This window comes from Gekko japonicus, unplaced genomic scaffold (genome assembly GCF_001447785.1).
Source record: "Gekko japonicus isolate JY-2015 unplaced genomic scaffold, Gekko_japonicus_V1.1 scaffold47, whole genome shotgun sequence".
Classification (NCBI taxonomy): domain Eukaryota; kingdom Metazoa; phylum Chordata; class Lepidosauria; order Squamata; family Gekkonidae; genus Gekko; species Gekko japonicus.
Window position 1 is genome coordinate 2186759 of NW_015165235.1, and position 7511 is coordinate 2194269.

The window sequence follows — 7511 nt, forward strand, 5'->3', positions numbered from 1 at the left end:
ATGGGGAGATGCCTCAGATGTTGCAAACATAAATATGGTCTTGTTGTACAAGGTGCTAGAACCTCTTGTTCCTTCTGTTGTAACATCTGATTATTTGCTATATCAAGGAAGGAATTCATGTTTGATTTCTCTCATCAGGACAAAGACGCTTCAGAACCAGAAACTGAACATAAAAATCCTAGGACTATTGCAATAAGCACCAAAACAACTATGTTTTGCAATATTTTGAATATGTTCAACTGTTTGAACTGTTGTTCAAAATACCTAAGACCTAATCAGTGCTCTGCCTTGTGGTCTGTTTTCAACACCAGGGATGAATCCTGGAATATGGGAAGAAATGTACCTCTGAGAAACCCAAGTGTTGTGGTTAGTTTGACCCTTAGTGATGCAGGTGGCTGACTGTAAGATCATCTGATGGAAAAGGCCTGTAACATTCCTATTAAAGCTAAAAACTGGGAGTTATTAGACAGGATGGAAATGAACTCAAGCTCCAGAAGAAGGCAGCGCAGCCAGTCAGCTATGTGGTCAAACTGCCACCTGCAAAGGCAGAAGCCAAGCCCACTGCCAAGTCATCCAAAGAACCAAGCATCCTAATATCCTCTCTCAGCACAGTCTCCATGCTCACACCATAGCAAATTACACTGTAAAGATTTTTAAAAACAACAACCAAGCACCTAATTTTCAGCACTGCATGGCTGAGTATTAGGCAGAGGAAATGGACTCATGCCAAATGCCTACGGCCATACCACCCTGAACACGCCCGATCTCGTCTGACTCATGCCAAATATGTGTATTTTAACAAGTATCTGAATAATGAAGGATTGATAAAATTATGGGTTTGGATCAGAATGATGCATTTGTAACTGCTTGGTTGTGAGTGAATATAGATCAGTGGAGAATATTTGGGATTCAAATCTAGGAGCTCCATGTTCAACTGATCTAAAGTACAGTCATATGAACCTGTGTGATTACAAGATCGTCTTCAGAACCCTTGCTCTCTGTGGCTCCGTTTTCAGAAGGAAAAGAGACAGAAGAAGAAGAGTAGGCTTTTCATATCCCACTTTTCTCTGTCTTAAGGAGTCTCAGAGTGGCTTACAATCACCTTCCCTTCCCCTCCCCACAACAGGCACCTTATGAGGTATGTGGGGCTGAGAGAGTTCTGAGAGGACTGTGACTGGCCCAAGGTCACTTCATGTGGAGAAGTAGGGAATCAAACACGGCTCTCCAGATTAGAGTCCACTGCTCTTAACCACTACACCACACTGGCTACTAGTGATAGGGCATTCTCCATAGCAGCACCTCATTGACAGTATTCTCTCCACCCCTTAATCCAGTGCTTCCTCTCTTAAATATTTTCAAATAAATAATAAAAAGGAACAATATCCCACACTCTGAAATGCTTCAAAGGTGGAAAGACTAGTAACAGCGAAAATAACTGTAATATGAGTCAGTTCCCAGGGTGTTGTTGTATAGAAATATTGATTTCTATAATCCATGCCTTTTCCTGTGATTACATTCTGATAACATGCTGTGTCTTATTTCCTCTCGCAGGCCAAATGGCCGACCATTTGGCCAGAGAAACTTTATAACCATGCCATATAACCACACATTCTTTCACACCTCTAAGGGAAGAGGCAGACCTGATAACCCCTGCCTCTGCCTCCCGTGCAACAAGTCACGTACTTGAAGTAGCTGGAAGCTGGGTCACCTGACTGCAGGAGGAGTCTCCAAACTTCTAGCCATTCCTGTGTTGCAGCTATGGCAACCAACAATTGGACACACCTATGTCCACTCGTGATTGGCTGCATGGCCACAGCTGATCATGACTGGAATTGGGCTATAATTGTTCAATCCCAATGAGAGAGAGCTGGCTTGCTCTTCTCTTCTCTGGCTTCTTGTTCTTGTTCTGGCTGCTTGTTTATTGCACCTGGAAATGCTGTCCTTTGAAGAGACAAAGGATTGCTTTGGGACTTAAAGCACATGGAGTGCAAAAATGGGATTTCCCTTCAAAATCCCTTGGACTATCTTGGATTATTTTGGATTGTGGAATGTTACTGAAGTGGTAATTATGTATCTTTTACTGTGTAGTTAAGGCAAATCGCCTTAGGTTTGTTATTTTGTAAACTCTGGTAGTCTATGCTAAAGCTACCTTTGTAAGATTAAGTGTGCATCTCTGGGAGTGAGTAGCTAATGTGTTAAGTTCCAGATACCAACTGAGAGTTTGAACCTCTTAATCTCAGGTTGGGGGGGGAACTAATGTAGAGGTTCTGGTGGCATATTGTTCTGAACCCAGAGAGGGTTTAGCCTACCTCTTGGGTTGTTGTTTAATGTACTGCTAAAATACAGGATTACCTCTCATCCCTGGACTGGCATGAGGGGCTTAATCCTGTACAGTTGTGCCAAGTAGCAGTTTGGTGGGCAGCAGGATGCATTGTGGTCAAGAGGATGCTGTATCCCAAAACATCCAAGCCCCCCACCAGAATGAGACATGCTTAGTTTTCATAGGGGCTGGAAAGAGAGAACTGGAAAGTATTTCAGTGAAGTTTTACTCCCCACAGACTTTTCTGTTGCCAGAGGTGAAAATGGGAGCACACTGGGATCAGCTTGATTCTGCATTCAGTACTGGGGGGAGGAGATCTGTCTTTGGTCTTGAGGGATCCAATCTGCGTATACTGTTCAGGGCCAGTTCAAAGTCTTTTCTCTCAATCACACCCCCACCTCACCACCACCAAGGTACAGCATTGTCTATGACATATCATGTCTGATACCTTCCCCCCCACCGTATTGTTTCGAAGTTCTGTAATCCCAATCCCATGATGCGGCCAATTATTGCCCACTTTCTAATCTGCCTTTTCTGAGGAAAGTGATCGAGAGAGCAGTAGTGGATCAACCCCAAGTCTTCTTGGCTAACTCATCTGCCCTAGACCCTTTCCCGTCTGGCTTCAGGCTGGGGTATGTGACAGAGATGGCTCTGTTAGCTCTTGTTGATGACCTCTGTCTGAGTGTCGACAAAGGCCATGCCTCTCTATTGCTCTTGTTGGATTTATCTGCAGCCTTTGATACAGTAGATCATACCATCTTGTTGAGGTGCTTGAAGGCAGAAGTAAGTATTGGGGAAATTCCTGGAGATTTTGGAGGTGGAGTCTGAGGAGGACAGAGTTTGGGAAGGGGAGGGACCTCAGTGTGATATAATACCATAGAGTCCACCTTCTAAAGCAGCCATTTGCTTCAGGAGAACTGATCTCCGTCATCTAGAGATCAGTTGTAACTCTGGGAAATCTCCAGGCCCCGGCAGAAGGTTGGCAACCTTACTTCCAGGTGGGGTCATGAGTTCTCCTGAAATTACAATGGACGTCGAGACCACAGAGATCACCTCCCCTGGAGGAAATGCAGGCTTCAGAGAGCAAACGCTATGGTGTACCAGAAATTCTGGTGAAATCCTGCCCCAAACTCCCCCCTCCATAGACACCACACCAAATCTCCAGGAATTTCCCAGGCTAGAACTGGCAACCCCAGCTGAGGCTTGGATGGACCCAGAAAAGGAACCAGAAATAGTACTGGATTCACACATTGTCGGATGTTGCAGCCTTGTCATTTCTGCTGGAAAAATCCAGGAAAGGAATCATCACAATAATGCAATACTCAACAGCCTGTGGATCCAGACTTTGACTGGTGGCACCTGGGAAAATATTGCAAAAGGGTCTCTGGGTAGCAGGAGCAGGCTCCTAGAATCTTGGGGAAACTGGGACAGTGAGTGGGTCTGCCATTCTGCCTGCTTTTTGCCACCTTCTCCACCTGTATCTTTGTAAGCACGGAGGCGCGTATAAAGGACACCCACATGGGCCTTGCTAAAGGTCGGCTGTTTTCAAGAAAAGGGGAGGATGGAGTCCAGACAAAGTAGAATGCGCAGTCATAAAAAACACTTTAATGCACAAAACATCCGCACGCAGGGGGCACCTTTCGCTATTAGATATATAGATAATAGAATAATAGAACGTGCAGTCATACAAAACATTTTAATAGAACCAACTTGTAGTTTAAAAATGCACCTCATCAAAAGATTCCAGGCTTCTCTTTCTCTTGAAGGGGCTGTCCTCAAAGAGCGGCTTCTCTTTCTCCAAGCTGGAGACCCAGCAAAATACCTTTCTCAGTGCATGCAAGAGGCCACGGGCAGCTGTGTTACTGCTCGCCTGCTTCAACTGCTGTGCTGGAGATCAAGAAGCCCTGGAAACGAAAGCAGCCCAGGTGGTGAGCTGCCAGGACACTTAACAGCTTCAACCTTTCCTACTTCTTGTCTTTAATGGTGTCTTCAATGACACTTGACAAAGGAGCTATGTTTGTATATTAGAATGAGTGTTGCTAATAGGGAATGGGGCACAGCTACTGCCAGGGGGACACCGGTCCAGGGGCCCTGTGGGCAGGCTTGCCAACCTCCAGGTGGCACCTGGAGATTTACAGCTATTATGATTTATCTCCAGATGACCAAGAACAGCTCTCCCGGAGAAAATGGCTGCTTTAGAGGACAGGCTGTATGGCTTTATACCCTGCTGAGGTCCCTCCCCTTCCCAGGCTCTACCCCCCAAATCTCCAGGTGTTTCCCAACCCAGGGCTGGCAACCCTCCCTGTGGGCCTTCAACCATGGGCACCAGAAAAGGGCAGGGCATGAGTGATGCCACCTCCCATATCTGCTGAATGTGCAGAGCTGGTTCATCACCTGTGTGGCCCAACTGGCTTTGTAGGGGACAGGGCTCTTGGAGAACCGAGTTTGGGAGGGGCGGGAGGTCAGTAGGAATACCTTCCAGAGCTACCATGTTCTCCAGGGGAACTGATCAATTGTAATTCTGGGAGAACTCCAGCTCCCTAGTGTTGCAAGGCAGGGTGTGGCAAATGGGGGGGGCTTACTGGTGGCGGGGACCCCCTCACAGTGACAGAATGACCTCCCCTGAGATGTGCTGACATCACTTCCCATGTGACTAAAAACATCAGTGTGACTCTGGGGACATTCTGGCATTGGGGCAAAACCTGGTTGTTTAGCTGTAGAGCCTCTGTCAGGGGCATGTTGGAGAGGATGGAGAGAGAGCGGTGACTGAAGGTCCTGCAAATGTTTTTTAAACAGCTAATTGTAGTTTGGGGGGGGGAGGGGGAGTTGCACTGAGTTAGGGGCTGGGTGGGTGAGTCTTTTCCCCCTTACTGGTGGCGGGGGGCCCCTCACAGTGACAGAATGACCGCCCCTGAGATGTGCTGACATCTCATGTGACTAAAAACATCAGTGTGACTCAGGACATTCTGGCATTTAGGCAACACCTGGTTGTTTAGCTGTAGAGCCTCTGTCAGGGGCAAGTTGGAGAGGATGGAGAGAGAGCTGTGGCTGAAGGTCCTGCAAATGTTTTTTAAACAGCTAATTGTAGTTTTTTGGGGGAGGGGGAGTTGCACTGAGTTAGGGGCTGGGGGGGTGAGTCTTTTCCCCGCTGCCATTTTCTTGACTAAAGTGACCCTCTCTGAGGACACCACCTGTGTGTTTGCCTCCTCACGGTCAACAGCAATTTAAAATCAATACATGGGGACTTTCCTCCTTCTCAGCCCGTCCCCACTTGGAGAATGGCCTAGCACATTATGCTAAGTGCATGGGGACAGAGATGTCATGAATGTTTTGCCTGGCCACAGGTGTGGATTTTCATATTTCAGGTCATCTGACTCTGCCTAGGTTTCAGAAAGATCTTCAGAAAATGGGGCTGATCAAGGACAGGTTCCCCAACATGGTGCCCGTGGGCTCCACAGTACCCACTGATATCTTTTCTTGCACTCACCAACTGTATAATGCCCATAGTGGGATAGAAACCCATGATCCTGGTTAAGTCCAGACCGATAGAGCAAAAAGAAGAATCACGGTTCAAAAATAATACATACTGCAAAAAGAACTATGAAAAAAGGCGCTAGGAACTTCGCAAAATATTATATTATAGATTCATATCCAAGCATATTATACAGATCAGAATATCAAAATAAGCCTCCCAAATAGTATACAGTGTATATAATGTATATAATGCAAACACTGTTTCCAAACAGTGTACAACATGTAGTGTACAATAAGATATGAAATCTTTTTACGAAGATTCTGGATAAATCTTCATTTTGGATGTCTTCATATCATAAATTTGTGTTTGCTCATTTATACCACCAAAACCAGTTTTACATCATCAGGATTCAATCAATACTAATTAAAGGCTGGAAAGGTTCTTAAACTGAGCTACCAGTCACCATATGCAAGAAAGAGATCACTCTAGAATGTTTACAAAGCTGGCTAGGCCCATGTGTTAACCAGCTTTTGTCCCTCTCCCCCCACTAATTAGTATTCTAAACCAGACCGAGGACCTCAGTTTTATTTTTATTTTATTTATTTTTATTTTAGCATTTATATCCCGCCCTCCCCGCAAGCGGGATTAGTAGGGGGGACTAATTTCAATATTGTTTAAATAAATAAACTCCATGTAATCCATCAACTTGTATTCATACTTTCCTCTGTAGCTAGACTTATTCTCCAGCCATCAGAATATCAAAACAAGCCTCCCAAATAGTATACAGTGTATATAATGTATATAATGCAAACACTATTTCCAAACAGTGTACAATATGTAGTGTACAATAAGATATGAAATCTTTTTACGAAGATTCTGGATAAAACTTCATTTTGGATGTCTTCATATCATAAATTTGTGTTTGCTCATTTATACCACCAAAACCAGTTTTACATCATCAAGATTCAATCAATACTAATTAAAGGCTGGAAAGGTTCTTAAACTGAGCTACCAGTCACCATATGCAAGAAAGAGATCACTCTAGAATGTTTACAAAGCTGGCTAGGCCCATGTGTTAACCAGCTTTTGTCCCTCTCCCCCCACTAATTAGTATTCTAAACCAGACCGAGGACCTCAGTTTTATTTTTATTTTATTTATTTTTATTTTAGCATTTATATCCCGCCCTCCCCGCAAGCGGGATTAGTAGGGGGGACTAATTTCAATATTGTTTAAATAAATAAACTCCATGTAATCCATCAACTTGTATTCATACTTTCCTCTGTAGCTAGACTTATTCTCCAGCCAAGATTCCTGCAGGAAAAGAGGAGGAATTGGGGTGGGTGGGATCAGTCATGCACAAGCTCAATAGCAAGCTGGGGGTCACGCAGTTGTGAATTTAACGGTGCTTAAAACTGGCATCTGAATGCAGCTTCAGTGTCATGGGCATCATCTAGCCCCCTTGTTGCTTCCAGATGCCTCTACTGAGGTGCCAGGAGCAAACTGGAGGAGCTTGAGAAATCACCCTCTAGTTGCCATCAATGTTCCCTCTAAGCTGTGGAGTCTCGTGAGCAAAAATTCTACTTTGTGAGCTACTGGCATTAAAGTTGTGAGCGAGTGATTTGGCTGCTGTATAAATTAGTTTGCTCTGGAGCCATCCTCCCTGAGCTAAGGCAAAAATGTGTGAGCCGGAGGCTAAAAAACTGTGAGCTAGTTCA